Source organism: Prionailurus viverrinus, chromosome A2 (genome assembly GCF_022837055.1).
Source record: "Prionailurus viverrinus isolate Anna chromosome A2, UM_Priviv_1.0, whole genome shotgun sequence".
In the NCBI taxonomy this organism is placed as follows: Eukaryota; Metazoa; Chordata; class Mammalia; order Carnivora; family Felidae; genus Prionailurus; species Prionailurus viverrinus.
Window position 1 is genome coordinate 109,423,796 of NC_062562.1, and position 19,555 is coordinate 109,443,350.

At 34.5% G+C, this 19,555-nt stretch overlaps 1 protein-coding gene and 1 non-coding gene across 3 annotated transcripts in view; one reads left to right on the forward strand and one right to left on the reverse strand.

Annotated features, from left to right (window-relative positions):
- The window catches only part of CRPPA (CDP-L-ribitol pyrophosphorylase A), a 332,720-nt gene that overhangs the window by 30,215 nt on the left and 282,950 nt on the right, over positions 1-19,555 (reverse strand). The window lies entirely within an intron of this gene.
- Positions 11,201-11,300, forward strand: LOC125161413 (small nucleolar RNA U13). Its single transcript, XR_007150617.1, has one exon. It is a non-coding gene; the product is annotated as a small nucleolar RNA U13 (small nucleolar RNA).

Genomic DNA, 19,555 nt, shown 5'->3' on the forward strand with positions numbered 1-19,555 from the left:
TCTGTTAGATTCATGCAGATCTATCTTGTTTGTCAGGAAATAAGATTCAAAAGCCCTAGTAACTCAGAGCTCTGTCCAGCAACATCCACCTGCATATCAATCACTAGGAGCCGAAGATATTTTTAAAAAAATAACTGTTTTAACGTGCATAGCAGAAGCTCATCCAACTTACAGGGCCACCCAATAAATATCATGTGATGGTGATAATGAACTCTAACATGTGCACTGTATGCCAAACTGTATGGTGCTTAAGAGGAATGACAAGAAGTAGTCACCATACCACACTAAACTACAGAAATCATGGGTCAGGGATTTAAAAGGGATACTGAATGTGTGGGGCTTTTAACTGCTTTACTTACAACTCTCTATATTTTATAAAAATAGCTTGAGGGGCACCTTGGTGTCTCAGTCAGTTTAGGGTCCAACACTTGACTTCAGCGCAGGTCATGATCTCACGCTTCATGGGATCAAGCCTGGCCTCAGTCCCCACAGAACAGAACCTGTTTGGGATTCTCTCCCTCCCTTTCTGTCTCTGACCCTTCCCTCTTCATGTTCTCTCTCTCACTTAAAATAAATAAACAAACTTAAAAAAAAATAGCTGGTAAATGAAGGACAAATACATAAAGGTTTTCTTCAGCACCCAAACATTAACAAAGTATTTTCATTAATACAAACAAAATAAAAATTGTAAATTTAATTTGACTTAACAGTTATCATGATATTAAATTGCTAATCACCTCTTTTCAAGAGCCATTGAAACATTGAATATATCACCGTGGCATGAAAAATACAATTTATTTCACTAAAGGGAAGGGAAGGAAGCAACAAAAGAGTGGTTTCTTTCTTCCAAACTATAACTAAAACTTGATCTTTTAAAACTGTGAATAAACATAAAACAGTTTTGTTACATAAACTTTCTAACAGTTTTGTTACATAAAACAGTTTTGTTACATAGTAATTATTCAGTTTCTTGCTTCCAGTTAGAAAACAGACAAGGCTATCTTCCATTTACTCTGGGGCCATCTCTATAACATACAATTCATTTAAAAATAGCTCCTTTCTCTTATGCAGCCCCATAGAATCATTTTTACGTTCATTAAGAATAAATTCAATGAATCAACTGGAGAGTAATCACCACAAATTTGAAGATAATATGAGAAAGATAACAGCCAAGACAGGATGACCTTTCAATGAGGGGATTATAAGTAATGAGAGTTACTTATTATTCATTATAAGTAATTACTTGTAATTACGCTTACTCGTTATAAGCAGTAAGAATTATAATGGTGGACCTCTTTGGGGACCCCCCCCTCAAAGAAAGTGTTATAAATTCTAAGTGTACCTTTCAAGAAGAATTCAATTACTTTTTAATTTTATGAAGTAGATTGCCTAATGGATAACTTAATAATGTATCAGAAGAACAAAACTCTAATTTGTGAAAGGGTTCCTTTTTAATAAATCATTGAGAAGCTTGATCAAGGTGGTAGCCTAAGGGCACATGTCTTCCTCATTTTAAATCCCTGCAAATGTGTACTGGTGGTTATGGTGGGGTTAAATGCACTTGGAACCTCATACATGCACACACAGATACACATATGATAATACTGGAAAATAACAGGTCATGCTATAATGTGACTAGAAATTTTGGAGAACTCTTGAGAAAGAGAAAGAGAGAGGACTAGGCCAGAAACAAAAACTACAGACCCAAGTATAGCTCTAGAGAAGACAATTCTGTGTTGATTCAATTTGGGATTGAACAAATTCACGGAGCAGAAAAAGATCCTGGCCCAATCTTAAAGGTAAGTATTCATTAACTACATTCTAAGGAGTCATTAGGCTGACAGATCCATCACTCCCTACCTGCATTAAAGAATTGGCAATACAGATGTTTACTCACAGCCTAAAGCAGATCATAAGAGCACTTAATCTGGAAAAAAATGACAATGTCTTAAGTTGTCAGGGAATTTCGAAAGAAAAATAATCTTCTATAAGGGAAGCAAGCTATTGGAAGTAAATGACATTTATACGGTAATAATAATGTGAATACATTGTGTTAACTAAAAGTTGTGATAATATGCATACAATGTTCTCTCACCACAATACACTGTGAAAAAGAAGAGTTTACACTAAGATTTCTAGTTTGGTTTCAACATATAAAAATCTGTTATTTAACACATTATAAAATGAAGGGAATAACACAGGAAGAACTTTTAATTACATTTAGTATTTGTACTGTTCAACATCTATTCCTGAGAAAGAAAACAAAAAGAAGTCAAGTGGGGAGAAGAATCTCTTTCATACGAATTTCCCTTAAAAGAGACACAAGGATAAGTGACATCACTTCTAATATACCTCACTGCACTGGATTTCTTAGCTAATATAACAGGGAAAATAAGAAATATAAGGGTTAAATACTGGAAAGTAAAATACAATCTATCCTTCTTTTAAACATAAAAAAGTAATCATTTGAAAATATAAAAGAACTGTGAACAGAGTTCAGTAAGTGGTTAGGTTTAAGAACAATCCACAGAATAATATGCACTTTCCTGTAAAATATTAAAAAAAAAAAAAACGTTATAAAATTTAATATTTTCAAGGGCGCCCAGGTGGCTCACTTGAGTTAGCAACCGACTTCAGCTCAGGTCATGATCTCACAGTTTGTGAGTTCAAGCCCCACATCGGGCTCACTGCTGTCAGCACAAAGCCAGCTTTACATCCTCTATTCCTCTCTCTGTCTCTCAAAATTAATAATAATAATAGTAATAATAATAATAACCACCTTTAAAAACTTTAAAATAATTTAATACTTTCAAAGACCCTAACCACAAAACTTGGTAGCTCTCAAAACATTGGCAATAACCAATTATGAAATGTAATAAAAAAGATAATTATCACATTGGCAAAAACAAAGCAAAATAAATTAAAACCCATAAAATGGTCATAATTAAGTCTTGAAAAGTGTCAGACGGAGTACCAACATTTCTAAATTAAAACAGAATTATCAACAATAACTTTTAGTAACTGCAACTCACACCAAGTAATTTGAGTCTACATTTGTAGGATGTTCAAAAAGAATAAATCACAAAAAAACTAATTTAAATTTTACTTACGCCATTTTATAGCAAATGGATTCATTTTTTACACTGATAAACAATAAATACCATGTGACTTTTTCACATGAGTTATAAATCAGGGAGAAAGGGTTTCTAACATAAAGAAGAGAAACCAGATGACAAATAACAAAGCCAAGAGAGTAACTTGGTAAGAAAGCTAGATTTAGGCTAGAACATAAGACATGGAAATACTTTTTTAAGTTTATTTATTTATTTTGAGAGAGAGAGAGAGAAAGAAAGAGAGAAAGAGAGAGAGAGAGAGAGAGAGAGATACCCAAGCAGGCTCCATGCTGTCAATGCAGAGCCCAACATGGGGCTCGATTCCCTGAACACAAGATCAAGGACATGGAAATTCTTAATGATAGAATGGAAAATTAAAAAAAAAAAGTCAGTGAAGATCAAGAAGAATCCACACCAATTCAAAGTCATAAGGCAGAAAGACAAATTAGACCCAAATAACACACCACGTTAGTAGGAGCCCATAATGGACAGAACTAAGAATATGCCACACAGGGTATATTTACAAAACATTATGATAGTCATAGAAATAAAGTCACTATGACTAGGGATAAGATGAATAAAAAAAAAGAGAAAGTATAGTAATGAGCAATCCATAGACATCCGAAAATAATTAGTTTTACTTCATGACTAAATGCATAATATACAAATTATTTTCAGTCTTACAGGATGGTTATAAATAAACATTGGTATATATTGCTTTAATTACTGTAGCTTAACCATGAGAATAGAAGCATAAAAGAAAAAGATTCAAAGTTTGAGCAATACATCCAATTTTAATCAGTACAATCAAACCCATTATTTTTTTTAGGAAAAAATGATTTGATCCCTCTCGCCACATCACACATGGTGCTCCTCTATAATTATGCTCCTCCTTTATCTCTCCAGTCTAACCTCATTAGCCTATTCTTAAGCCTTTTGAGTTGAAGTTCTCTTCGGTCATAAGGCATTCTTATCCTTTCTTCAGAATTCTTTCTCTTCCATCATTACTTTCCTTCAGATCTCAGAGTGGGTGAAAAAGTTCCTTTTCATTTTTGTTCCTCTTCCTCAAAAAAGTCCTTCTGGACATGCCTGCTTAGGTCAAATCCATCCATCGTGGCTCTCATGGGACCTCTCCTTTTTAGCTCTTGTCTCTGTTCCAATTTTGTATTTATTAATGTGATTCTTTCCTGGCCTGAAGCTCTAGGCTGATACCAGATACATGTAATCTTGTCTGTCCAGGCTCAGCACTGCACTCCCAGTTTCCTTATGATGCCTACACCAGAGTGAGTGCTAATACATATTTGTACAGGGAAGCACATATTTTGAATGAAAAAAAATGTCTAAGAAATGAAATTTAGGTTTCTGGCTTTATTTGTTGATAACTCTCTGCAAGCCAGATGTAACTTAGTCTCTTTTCCTATTCTACATGTCCATTTCATCTCCCTCCCAGTGTCTCTCATTCCTCTTTGATATGTAATCTCAGGGACCAGAAAGTATATTTCTCTTTCAGTGTTTCACCATTTCTGACAGATTGCCATTCCAACTCACAGGACTCATTGTTTCCCTATTGAGGCCCTACTTTCACACAAGACCTGAGACAAGAATGGGAATGTAATCGAACAAGTAACTATTGAACTTAAAAAAAAAAAAAAAAAAAAAAAGCTGGTCCACATTCTACCCAGGATCATCTGAGACTGCACCCACCGCATGACAATCATACCCCCCCAGATCAGTTGCCCTGATAAAACTCTTGAAAGGACTTATGTGCAATAAAAAAATTATAATAATGAAGGTTAAAATAATAGATGTGCTATAATATTTTGATTATTGGAAAGAGAGAATATTCTTTTTTTGAAATCAGAAGAAATACTTATGTTCCTTTAATGATGCATATTAGATATTTTCCAGATAGAAGGAAGCAAGAGAGAAAGGGGTCTTTTTAAATACAGACTCTAGGAAATTGTTGGTTATGTCAGAGACCATCTGAAGCTGCATGGTTGAGAAATTATGCTGCTGTGTCAGCAAAAATTGAGTTCTGAAGTGAGAAGATGGGCACCTAGCAGAATCTGTCTTACATGTTTTATTTAATCCTTAAAACAGAATTAAATAAACAAATTAAAAACAAAAACAAAACAAAAAACACCATGACTGCAAGTCCTATCCTTACTGCCCATTCCTAAATTGGAAAATGGATTTGCAAAGGGCAGATATCAACTCCCTAACACTGACCCAGCCTCATTCTGCCAAATTGCATTAATTGGGAAACTCCCTTGAACTAAGTTTCTTCCTTTGTATACTGCCAAGGAACACTTTTATTTATGGGACATAAGTAATGAATCTCTGTATCCTGTTTTAAAAATTAGGTCCAAATTGAATAACATCTGGAAGATATTCCTAGAAGTTTAGGATTTAAGGATGAGGACGTTCCCTATTTTCAGAATGGAATATATGTCCTGTTTTTTGTTGTTTTAGTTCATTTTTAGGAAAATTTCAGCAAAAAAGATGAATGTATCTATTTAGTCCTTATAATCTATAAATCTGCCCAGGCTAAGATTCTGCTTTCTGTTTACTTTGTTTCCAGTATGACTTTTGATGACTTGGCCATGTTACTCTGTTCACACAGTTAATAACTATCTATTATGTATATACATAGTGCTATATATCCAAGTGTGAGTTACATAGCAATGTGTTATCAGGTAGGTTCTGTCATAAAAAGATTTATAATCTATAAGGAATTTTATAGTTAAACATATACCAAAAAGTTAAAGAGTAATACAAGGGTTTGTATCTTAATATTATCTGATAATGCCTCAAAGGCTGCTTAAGAATCTAACAAGAAATCAAGGAGACTGAAACTTCTCATTCTGCTCCTCAAATAGATAAGATTTCTGGTTTCCAAAGGGAATATGCTCCATATTATTATTTTCTTAAATTTACATCCAAATAAGTTTGCATTAAGTACAACAATGATTTCAGGAGTAGATTCCTTAATGCCCCTTACCCATTTAGCCCATCCCCCCTCCCACAACCCCTCCAGCAATCCTGTTTGTTCTCCATATTTATGAGTCTCTTCTGTTTTGTCCCCCTCCCTGTTTTTATATTATTTTTGTTTCCCTTCCCTTATGTTCATATGTTTTGTCTCTTAAAGTCCTCATGTGAGTGAAGTCATATGATATTTTTCTTTCTCTGAATAATTTCACTTAGCATAATACCCTCCAGTTCTATCCACGTAGTTGCAAATGGCAAGATTTCATTCTTTTTGATTACCGAGTAATACTCCGTTGTATATGTATACCACATCTTCTTTATCCATTCATTCCTCAATGGACATTTGGGCTCTTTCCATACTTTGGCTATTGTTGAAAATGCTACTATAAACATTTGGGTGCATGTGTCCCTTTGAAACAGCACACCTGTATCCCTTGGATAAATACCTAGTTGTGCAATTACTGGGTCGTAGAGTAGTTCTATTTTTAGTTTTTTGAGGAACCTCCATACTGGTTTCCAGTGGCTGCACCAGCTTGCATTCCCAGCTCCATTTATTTTTGCACAATGGATTTCATTGATAGAAAGAATGTTTTAAACTGAAGATAATCAGAGAAATGAGAAAATAAATAGTGAATAAGTAGTATACAGATAATGACATAAACTCACTGAAATGATTTTGTACAATGGTTAATTATGTCTTCCAGGACTTGAGCTAGTTCAGAAGTACAGGTAGAAGAATTCCCCAGCACCACCAGGGTAAGAGTAGGTGGCTGCTGTGAAGATATGGGGCCCAAATACATGCTAGAGTAGGACTGTTAAGTCAACTCCCTAACTAACAAAGGCAACAGAAGACCTCACAGCAGCAGGGATGGGATGTATTAATTGAGTAAGTTTGAAACCAGGGTACAGAACTTAGATCATGTACTCATAACAACACCCTTGAAGATGCTTCATCAGGTGATTTACATAGCATAAGTAGTATTTTAAAAAGAATCATCTGGAGAACAAATGATCAAACAGAAATTAGAGCAGGGGTTTTCAACCTGAACGTGATGGTCACTCTAGGCTTGAGTAATGATCACTGGAGGCTGTCCTGTGCTTTGTATGATGTTTATCATCATCCACAACCTCGGCTCATTATCCGCCCATAGCACCACACCCTCGGTTATGACAACTCAAAATGTCTCCAGATATTATTGCTAATGTGCCACAGGATGAAAGGTAAGGAAAGTAATTATTTTTAGATATGAAGGGAGACCTTGACTACAAGGATGAGCACATATATATATATATATATATATATATATATATATGTATATATATATATAGTATGAAAGTTTATTCAGAATTCCCTCAATGATTCAACTTTGTAGACTTCTTAAAAAAAATTTTTTTAATGATGTTTATTTCTGAGAGAGAGAGACAGACAGACAGTGTGAGTGGGGAGGGGCAAATAGAGAGGCAGACACAGAATCTGAAGCAGGCTCCAGGTTCTGAGCTGTCAGCAAAGAGTCCAACGCAGGGCTAGGACTCACAAACCATGAGATCATGACCTGAGTCAAAGTGGGTTGCTTAACTAACTGAGTCACCCAGGAGCCCCTAAGTTTCTAGACCTTTTAATGGGAAAGTAGCACTCAAAAAAGGGAAAGTAGAGAAGAAAGCATGTTTTAATGAGGGAAAGGAAGGTGTGGAAATAGGGATATCAAGTTAAATAATTTCTTATATATGAAACCTGTCTGTACAGCATAACATCTTAAAGAACACTTTCTATAATTTTAACAGATAAGTAAAAATGAACATAGGATTAAATGATACAGAAATGTATATGGCAGGATATGCATAATACTGACATTTCTCAACTTGCTTTTAAAAATTATGATTGAATTTTAGCCACAAACATACAAATTTGCAAAATACTAGAAATGTTTCTAAGAAGTTGCACAAAATTGGGGTGCCTGGGTGGATCATTGGTTAAGCATCTGACTTTGGCTCAGGTCATGAGCTCACATTTTGTGAGTTTGAACCCCGTGTTGGGCTCTGTGCTGACAGCTCAGAGCCTGAAGCCTGCTTTGGATTCTGTGTCTCCCTCTCTCTCGGCCCCTCTCCCACTTCTCTCTGTCTCAAAAATAAATAAATGTTGAAAAAAATAAAAGTTAAAAAGAAGCTGCCCCAAATTAAATCTAACCAGAAAGCAAAGGTATCATGAGAAGTTCCATATTTAAGTGAATACTATGCTAGACTTTTCTGAAAATTAACAATTCTATAGTATGATTACTTACTAATATCCCATCTTAGGGTCTGGTTTTTAAGTTTTATTTCCCCCAAAGTCAAACACACTATTTGAAAAGTAAATAAATAACACTAACTGTCCTTGGCCAAGATCTCAAAACCACTTTATTCCAATATACCTAAACAAAGATGTAGCATTTTCTGCCTTTTGAGGATCACCTTCTTAGCATTATTGTGAGGTGCTTTTGGAAATGCTCACAGCAAAACAGAAAATTCATACAAGGATGTTTTAAACAGGCACAATTTCAAATGCACAGCCAGAAGGTTTTAATAAACCTAAAGAAGTAGAGTGTCAAGCAAAAGGTTAAAATATACTTCTGTGAAGACCTCTGCTTGACTGTTCTTTGACTACTTTGTGGTGAGGTAAGACTCTATTATATAAACTATATATTGAGCTTTACCTTATAATTATGGTAAGTGTTATTTGTGAAAGTTACTTAAACTGATTTGGAATTTTGCTTCCTCAGCTGGCAGCAATTACACAAAGACCACCAGAAATTATTCTTCAGCTCCTTTTGGGATCTACAAGCTTGTTATGAACACTTATGCAAGCGTGCATGAACATTACACTCTGACAACAAACAAGGCCAGAGGGAAGGTTTTTCTTTGCTACTAAAAATCTGCTTGTGATTCAAAAGCCAAAAGCTAAATCATAATTCTACCAGCATATACAACTTTATCTAAAATCAGAGTCACTCCATGCAGGATTTTGACAGTAACAAGTCACACAAATTACTAACTACTTCTTACCCAGTGAGTACAATCATCTAACAAAGCAATTTCCATACGAGCAACCAGAAACATTTCTGGCTTCAGTTGTTAATCTTCCATGAAAAACTATTTCCATACTATTTTTAACTTGTATATGGTAATAATTATATGTTTATCTCTGAAGCATGAAAACTCTTACAGGACCCTTTTTAATGCATTTGTGGACCGTTATCCCTGCCATGTCCTTGGCAGATGGAAGTATTCCTATCTTCCTTCCAGGAACACAAGCTGAGAAACACACTGCTTTCTTTTCAATTGGCTCCTTTTGTGTGTCCTAAACTCGCACATTTTTGGGCCTACTTCTCAATAACCTTTCAATTTTATTTTCTTAGATAAAAAAAAAAAATGTAACCGTGTGATACCTAAAGCCAATTAATATGGAAAAATACATTAAACGGCAAATAAAATTCATGATTTACCTTGACCACGTACATATAAAATTTAAGTATTAAATATTTTACTATAAATTGGAAAGTTTATTTAAAAAGCAAAGGAATCATTTCAAGATATTTAACTATAGAGATCTGAACTAAAATATCTTACACACCTTTTACCAACTGTTTTAAACTCATTTAATACACTGAATAACCATATGATATGAATATTCTTTTATCTTTATAGAGGAGGAAAATTAATCTAAAAAAAAATTAAGTATCTCATCCAAGTTTAGACAGAAAATAAGTGAGGGTCCTGAGTATTAAGTCCAGTTCCATCTGAATTTCCAAAATAACTTTATTTCTTTGATTCTATGTATGCTCCATCCTTTCTGAAGTTCAAAAAGGACCCAATTACCAACTAGACTGACTTCAAATACGTAAAACCTGAAACAGGGTTACAAATTAATGCTAACAATTGCTAACCAACACATGGTCTTTATTCTTAAGGAACTCATAGTTTAGTATTGGACACTAACATTTTATTTCCAGGGTGTCTTCACTGCATCAAATGCATAAAACATCAGCACCTCACAGAGATTTCATACAAGAAAGTAGGTATCCATTGTCTACTGTAATGGAATGAGAATGAGGGTAATGGGAAGATATTAAACATACATTTTATTAATGCTGTATATCATATAAAGTTATAGGATTGTATTAATGTATATAGACAAAAACATATATTAAAGTATTAATTATACATGTTTATATTGTATACACATATACACACATATACATACACACACATATATATAATACCCAATACATATATATCAGGTATGTCTTTCCACTACCCTCCTCTCATTCCACCTCAATAAACAAAGGATATCTACTTTCTTCCATAAAATTACTCTGTGAAGTGATGTACCATGTATCTCTGACACACATATACACACGTGTGTGTTTGTGTGTGTGTGTGTGTGTGTATCTGCACATTACTTATATCTATTTCTTTTTGAAAGAGAGAGAGCAAGCATGCACAAGAGTGGGTGAGAGAGAAAGAGGGAGAGAGAGAATCTCAAACAGGCTCCACACTCAGCATGAGCCTGACAGTGGGCTCAATCTCCCTTCTGTGACATCATGACCTGAGCCAAAATTAAGAGTTGGTTGCTTAACCAAGTGAGCTACCCAGGTGCCCCACCTATATATTAATGTATGTATGTATACATCTTAAGACTTCTGTCTAGATTAATCTCTCTAAAAGTATTCCCTACATCTGAGAGCTCTGAGATCGCTAATTTGCACCATTTGAATTCTTTACGATAATTTCTTGAAGCACTGTATCATAGAAAACAAGATTGAGATACTACTTCAGAAAGGAAAACTGAAATACTCAACTCTAATGATCTATACTTTAACCTTTTTGATGTGATTAAGTATGGGAGGGGAGGGGAATAGGTAGAGGAAAAGACTTTTGCTCTTAATTATACTTTTACACTTTAAGAATTATTTTATAAAAAGTATGGGTATTAACTTTATACTTTTTAACGGTAACAATACTGAAGACACATGGTATTCAAAATTAAATATTCAAAGGAGGACTGAGGTTTACAGATAGCTACAGAAAATCTCCTTTTATTAGCATACGATTACGAATATTAGATCCTTTTGTAGTCCTAAGCATGACTGCGTGTTCACACCTTTGTGTGATATGTGCCTCCCTCAAACCTTATTAGGACCTTGGCACTTTACCTGTCTGATATGGAAAAAAAAAAAAAAAGAACACTACATAAAATTTAATTTTTAATCATCTTATTTCAAAAAAGAGGTTCATTTTTTCCTTCAACTTCCACTGACACTATTCTTCAGTTTTTCATTAGAATATCCACTGCTGTAGTGGTTCTTTTTTTTTCTTTTCTATAAGCATTTTGTACACAAAAATAATAAGAATAAACCTAATAATGAAAATTCTGAGCCAGATGTACAGATAGTTATGAATTTTGCTTTCTCATTATCATACTGTATGATATGATATATACAAACAACCATGAAGAATCAAAGATTCATGCTTGCAATTATAATCTTGCACAAAATATGAGCACTGAGTGCTGATTAAACTAGTGATGCTTTATTAAAACTTCAGGAAAATACCATGTAGGAAAAATATTTTACAACATAAGCTTTATTCATTTTTGAAGTGACCAAAAATAGATATAACGTAAATATTAAGACAACAATAAAACCAACATGCTGTAAAAATAAACAAGGTTAACAGAACATAAACTATGTCAACTATTCACATATATATCTGATATATTTCTCTAACTGAACTCTTTACAGCTGAAGATATTTATGTGAAAACAAGATCATCATTTCTAGACGTCTGCTGCTTACTTACCACCTACAATAATTTTCCAGATAGAACAAATCACTGTCGGCTTAAATAACTCTAATTTCTCAGGAAAAGGATTTGGCTATGCAAGGGTACAATTGGCAATGGTATGGTATCTTGGGGTGAAAGGAAAAAGTTAAGCCATTCTTGAGTATACCCTGAGAAATACAAAAACTAAATTTGAAGTACTGGCAAAAACAATTAACCAAGAATATTTTAGAATCATTCAAGAGGTTTTAAGAGATCAGAGGGTATCCAAATTATGCCTTCAGTGTGTATTTACCGGTATTAACCTGTGTTTCATGCTTTAGCAATGAGGGGTGTGAGCTAATTATAACTTGAGCACCAAAACATAAGCACAAGGAAAAAAAAGGAACTTGATGACCCTAATATACTTTTTAGTTCCATAAAATTGTCTACATATTATGAAAATATTTAAAAATCTATTTTCTTTTTTAAAATTATGCTGTACTTTGGTGAATGGTAGACGGTAAGAATCATGAGTTAAAATATTAACTAAACATTTTAAAGGACCTATTTATTCTCTGTGTGTGTAGCTCACTTTACATGAGAAAGCCCTAAGGGGTAGTAAGTGAGGAAGAGGCAGAGTGCAGCATGGTAAAGAAGAGAGAGAGGAGGAAACAGGCAGTCTAACAGATCTCTGATGTAAGATCAGCGCCCTTGGGTATCATTAAGCTTCTTCATTCTCATTTTCTTTTACATCACCAAAACAGAGACAACAAAACCTGATGTGTCCACCCCTGAACCCACCCTATCCACACCAGAAATTTTCTAAGGTTTAAACGGCAGATCCAAAAATGTCCTCATCAAATATAACATTTTAAGAAATTAAATTGCTTTATTTATCATGAGCTTTCCCCCCAAGTAAATAGTATTAATACTAATTCAAAAGAGAAATGTGATACCAAAATCAAATGCTTTTTTTCTTTCTCTTGCAACTAGACTATATTTACTACAGACCCCAGGTGCTTAGGATATAGTAGGCACGTAAAAAACATTAATCAATAAATGAAGGAATGTACAAATGCATCTCTTGTGTTACTTAGACTAAAATCTGCTATACAGCTTAAGAATTAATAATATTACTTAAATATTCCCAAAGTAGACACTTGGCAGAATTTTCTACATTGGAATTACAATTCTAACCTTCAATAGGTGCAGTGTTTTTCCAGGGAAAGAAAACCTGCTACAAAATACAAAGAAGTACCATTATGGCTAACAGACTCATAGTCTGGTCAGCCATATTTCCCACAGACATGACTAAATTTAAGACTGATATTACTTTGCCATTATTAAATTCTCTGTTAAAAAAAAAAGTGTCAAGCAGAACTATTGCCCATGATAAAGTATATCCAAAGAAATACTGTACAGGCTAGGGAAAAAAACAACAACAGTAAATTGTTCATTAACTTACTATTACACAACTAGTTTTCAAGAAGTATGATCTCATTTCTTATATTTATATTAATTAATATGCAGAGACTTAAAGAAATAAATACAAAGGTGAATTGCCTCCATTGAAGATCAGGAGCAGCAGTGACACTTTCCTTTCTGACTCCCTCATCACCCACAGAAGCCCGTGAGCAATCTGTTGGATTTTTCTGTAGAGCATAGTTTCAAAACCATCGCCTTTTACAATCCTTTTTACTCAATCTTGTAGGAACTGGCTTTCTAATTGATGGGCAACTTTGATGAGGTTTAACTATTTCTCAGCATCTCCTAGAGATCTGTTTGAATAATCCAGGAAACATTTATTTATAAACTTTTGCCATTTTTAATTAATAGAATGCTTTTTAATATTTGGGGGGCACAATCACTCAGGCAGTGAAGACAGGCATGAAACATTTCACAAGAAAAAGAAACCAGTATACAACATTCTGCATGCTAATGCCTAAAAGTGATCAATGGACCAAATATTAAGAACCTTCTCTTGGTTGGTGTGCCTGGGTGGCTCAGTCAGTTAAGCACCAGACTTAGGCTCAGGTCATGATCTAATGATCAGTAAGTTTGAGCTCCACCTAGGGTTCTGCATTGACAGCACGGAGCCTGCTTAGGATTCTCTCTCCCTCTCTCTCTTGCTCTCTGCCCCTTTCCCTCCCTCAAAATAAATAAACTTACAACAAACAAACACTTTGCTTCACTTTCCTCCTTCCATGTCAGGGGTCAGCAAACTACGGCCCTCACAACAAATCAAGGTTCCTTCGGTCTTTACTATGTGTCACTGGTACATGGCCAATCATTCATTTACAGTTTATCCATGGCTACTTTTGTTAGAATGGTGGAGATGAGCATCCACAAACCCCCTATATCTTCTTTTTTCTTTTTTAAGAAAAATATTGTATAACAATTTATAAAATAAAATATTTTGACACCGAGGCTTTAATTATACAATTTCTTAAATATTTAACCAATACTCAACACTTGAATTTATTCAAAACACCAAGAACCAGCTTTTATATATTTTTCTTCTCTAATTTATGTAAATGAGTAAAAAAAAATGGACCCTAAATGAGCAAAAAGCTGTACAGAAATTTTGATTTATTTTCTTACAAAGACTAACAAATCTAAAATATTAAAATAAGAGATTTAACTGAGCTATGTAAATATGAATATTAAAATATTTCATTTTAAAGGGCATAGCAAAAAGGCATCATATATTCAACCATTCACTATAATTCTTATCTTTCCCAGGCTAGTAATTATCAGAGTGCTAGAAAGATTATTTATTTAACTACATTTCAAATTCCTTGATGAGAAAAACCCCAAAGCATTTGTATGCATAATTTTAGACAAGCCTGGATCTTCCGCTGAGTACAAAATATGCACATACTCAATTTAAATACAGGACCATGCTTATTATGAAAAGGTTTCTAATTTCAAGAATAAAGTTCTATATTGCATTAAAGAAATTATATAGTCCAAAAAAGACTTTATTCATTGATATGCTGGTAATTTAAATATAAATTATAATAAAACTATTGATTTTGAGGTAGGCATGGAAAAACAATTGTTCGAAAATAGTCCCCATATCTTAAGGAAAGTACTCTGTGATAAGAGTTTTCCACGTTTATATTCATACACTATATTTTAAATTTCTTTGGCTATCTTCCTAACCTACTCAAAATGCACCACCTACATTATAAGTATAGGTCTGTAATAAATCTCTTGAGAATAATGCATAATTCAAAACCCTGTCCTGTGTTAAATTCTAATGAGGTTTTAAGTACTTTTCGATTTTAGCACATTAATGCATTATAAAATCACCAGAGCAAAGAGTAATCAATCTCAACCCCAGTTCCCCTATAACTTAGTTTCTTCCTCCTCAGACAAGAATTGTCGTAAGGTTCCACCAAGATGATTTAAAAATGAGTAACAATTGCTTGAAATAGACCAAGAAAAACTATAGTAAGTATTTGTCATCAGGTAGGCTTGGCAGTTTTATACTCTACTTGAACCTCATGGTTGAAAAATTAAGTTGGGAAGAATATCAGATATTCTTTATGTTCTAATTGGCTGAGTTACTAAGTACAAAGCACCGAGAACAGCATGTGCCATCTATGTCAAGCAGTTTACAAACTCCACACCATGACCATCAGAACCATGATTGCATTTCCATCGTAGAAATGAAAACACAAACAAAAAAAATTAACCCATATGTAATCTTCTCTGGGAGTAAAGTACTTGAAGGCCAAAGTGATTTGAAATGCATGCTTCAGGGCATTTAGAGGGTAAAACTTTCCATTATTCAGGAAAGATTTTATCAAAGACATCCAGAGAATTAAAGACTTCTCTTATGCAACAATTTTGAGACACAAGTCAATAAAAACACAAGTCCCAGAAAAGTGTAGCACAGAAAGCTATGAACATGCATGAAATCCATTTAAGCTAGGGGTTAAGTAGGATGTTAAGTGTTCACAGAAGCAAGTTCCTAACTGAAGAGAAAAGTACAAATAAGGTCACTGGATGTGCAACTTATCTCCAAAAGAAATCCTTGAATGACGAACATTTAATTCTGGTTGAAGTCATATTTACATAAAGTCTATTTCTCTCTGACAGAGGAATGACTGAAAAACTATGGTTTCCTTAGTCATGCGCAAAGCACTAATGTACCTATCATCATTGTCTCTTTTTTTTTTAATTTTTTTTTAATGTTTATTTATTTTTGAGACAGAGAGAGACAGAGCATGAACAGGGAAGGGGCAGAGAGAGAGGGAGACCCAGAATCTAAAACGGGCTCCAGGCTCTGAGCTGTCAGCACAGAGCCTGACGCAGGGCTTGAACTCACGGACCGTGAGATCATGACCTGAGCCGAAGTCGGATGCTTAACCGACTGAGCCACCCAGGTGCCCCTCATCATTGTCTCTTAATAGCAGCCCAACACAGTAACAATGGTATGAACAATGGAATCTACAGATGTAGTCAGGTATTTTAGCTGTGGGATGTAGGACAGTTTTCAGAAAAGACATTACTGGAGGAACCACCTATGAAACTATCCCAGCAACTCCTAAGAGGCAATGAATACCTAAATTATAGTGGTCACATTAGGAATAAAAAAAGGAAGTGGGAAATGCCAGAAATATAGAACTAGAATTCAGAGCACTTAGCTACTGACTCTAGAACATGGAGGAATAATTAGGATTCTTGGTGGCATTCAAGTAACTAGAAGAACAATGGCTCTCCTAACAAACAGGGAGTCAAGAAAATATATTTCGGATTCTTTACCTATAAAATTGGAATAAATACTACCTCAGAGACATGCCTTGGCAATTAAAGAGATAAAGCCTGACTGCTAACCAATGGAGCACACAATATCAGGCCTTCAACACGTTGGCCTCTATTGTCTAAATAGAACTGATGGACCTTGGAAAACACAACTATGATAAAGTTTGCAACCAAGGGGAAGCTGATTCATGCAGCTGATTTATGGTCACAGTAAACTTTACAATTTCTTATATAAGTCTTCTACAAAACTATGACATGATTTTAGACCTAAATATAATTATTAGCATGCATTCATAAAATAAATGATGTCACGCACAATTTTTACTAGAGTCACCACAAACACTTTGAAAAGAGGCGAGTTAAGATCAACGGGATATAATGACGACGATAATAGTACTAACAATAAGTAAATTTTTTTAAGTTATGAAATTAAAGATATTAAGAATTATTTCTGAAATCCCTAGTCCCATAGAAACCTTTATAAACCTCTGTGGTTCTCTACCTGCAAAATGAAAGAAGAAAATAAAGGAATTTCAATTGATTGTAAAGGTGCAGTACCTCCCTCCACTGCCATGTTCCAACCATAAACTCCTGAGGCCTTAGTTTCCTTACATGTAAGTTTCTGCATGAAGGCAGTTTCCAAACAACGTTAAACAACATGTACTGTATGTTCTGTGACAAAAGGGTATCATAGTCTGCTAAGTGTGGGAACTGCTGGGTTAAACTGGCTTCTTTGCTGCCTGACTACTGAGAGCATCTTATAAGTCAATATAAATCATCAGTTTCCATGAGTATTATACAGTAACATAATTTTGCCAATAAATTTCACCATGCAGTCATTAACTTTGGCGGGGGGCGGGGGGGGGGTGCAGAGGAGAAAATACTGAAAACCCATGCCTTAGATTATTTCACATGAGTCTCTAATATATTATGTCATTTGAGCCTCACAACCAGAAAGTAGGCCACAAAAGGGTCCAAAGAGAGAGAAAAGGAAATTTAAATTCAAAGAGATAAAGCAAGCAGCAAGTAGTGAGATTTATCTTTACATGTACTAAATCTCAGTCCAGCAATATTGTTTTATTAACGGAGACAAAATTTCTGATCTCAGGACGAGTATCAACCTGGAAGTGGGAGAAACTAATGTCTCTTCCAAATAAGATATTCTATTCCACTGTATACAACAGCCACAGTGCAGTTTACTGGCTAACTTTGAAAGATTTAAGCTTTTGGAAACACACTTTATAACTTAAGCCTAAATGGGAAGGCCCTTGGTGTTATGAAAGCACGTACCAAGTCAAGTGTTTGATATCCCTGGAACTTTCTGTGATACCTAAGTTCAAAGTTCTCTTGGGAGAGACTAATGGCTGGAAAACCAAGGCAAAAAGAAGTTTTTCAAAGATAAGTAATATTTCTGGAAGGACAATCAGCTGCTAGCTCTTCACTGACAACCTTCATGAGGGGCTCTTTAAAATTCTTGAGAAATTACTAACTGCACATTTGCTTTAAGAGTCCAAATGTATTTTGCACATGGTTCATTTTAAGTTGCAGAAACATATATAGTCCTCTATTCAATCCCTTATACAGGAGACCTGGCCCCAATACCAAAACTTTTCCTGGGAAAGCTCATTATGGTACCATTTGTAACCCAGAGAAAATGATTCTTATTTTGTTAAAGCACACATCCCCACACACAGACATGTACACAAAGATACACATACTTCATTATGAATATTAGAAACTTTAAGAAAATAAGGATTAAGGAAATCTTTTCGCCAATATCATGACATATAAAACATGATTCCTCAGATTTGAGGTACTTTATTATACTGTCAATATCCAAATAATATGGGTGCCAGCATATTTATAATTCTGCATTATATTTAAAAATATGTACATCCCCTTTTAAAAATCCCTAAATCATGCCAATGAGCTTCATGTGGTTAGATTCAAATTGTTGCTTCACCAGCAAATATTAAAAAAAAAAAAAAAGTACTCTAAGGCTCACACTTATTCTAAACAAATCATGATTTTAAACTATGATATTAAATTCTAATATATTTTAATTAATTTTTATTTATTTATTTATTTAGAGAGAGAGAAAGTGAGAACGAGCATGAGCACACAAGCAGGGAAAGGGTAGAGAGAGGAAGAGAAAGAATCCCAAGCAGGCTCCATGCTGTCAGCACAGAGTTCAGCTTGGAGCTTGAGATCATGACCTGAGCCAAAATCAAAAGTCGAACACTTAACCAAAGGAGCCACCCAGGAACCTCTTAAATTCTATTAATTTTGACATTTTATTCTCCAACTTCTTGTTGGCACTAATATATATTTTGTTTCAAGCATTTTCTAACAGTAACCTGTAAATGTTCCTTACCACTATTAAATATTTATGTATTAGTTTTCTGTTTGTTGCCGTAATAAATTACCACAAATTCAGTACCTTAGAACAATATAAATTTATTATCTTAGGTATCTTCTAGAAATTACCCATATTCTTTGGCTTGTAGCCTCCTTCCATCTTCAAAGCCAGCAATAGCTGGTCACATCTTTCTCGCTTCACATCACTGAGCCTTTTGCCTTCGTCTTCCACTTTTAAGTACCCTTATGAATACATTGGGCCAACTCAGATGATGCAGGATCATCTGCCTATTTAAAGTCAACTGATTAGCAACCTTATTTGCATCTGCAACCTTACTTTTCTTTTGCCATGTAAGGTAACGTATTTGCAGGTTCCAGGAGTTAGGGCATGGGCATTTTGGGGGGGGGGGGTGCCACTATTCTTACTAAGTTGGCTAAAGCTTATATTTTATATGCTGTCGATCAGTATCTATGCTTATCATCAAATGCATTCCTCTCTAAAGAATATTTAGTAGATAAACGCC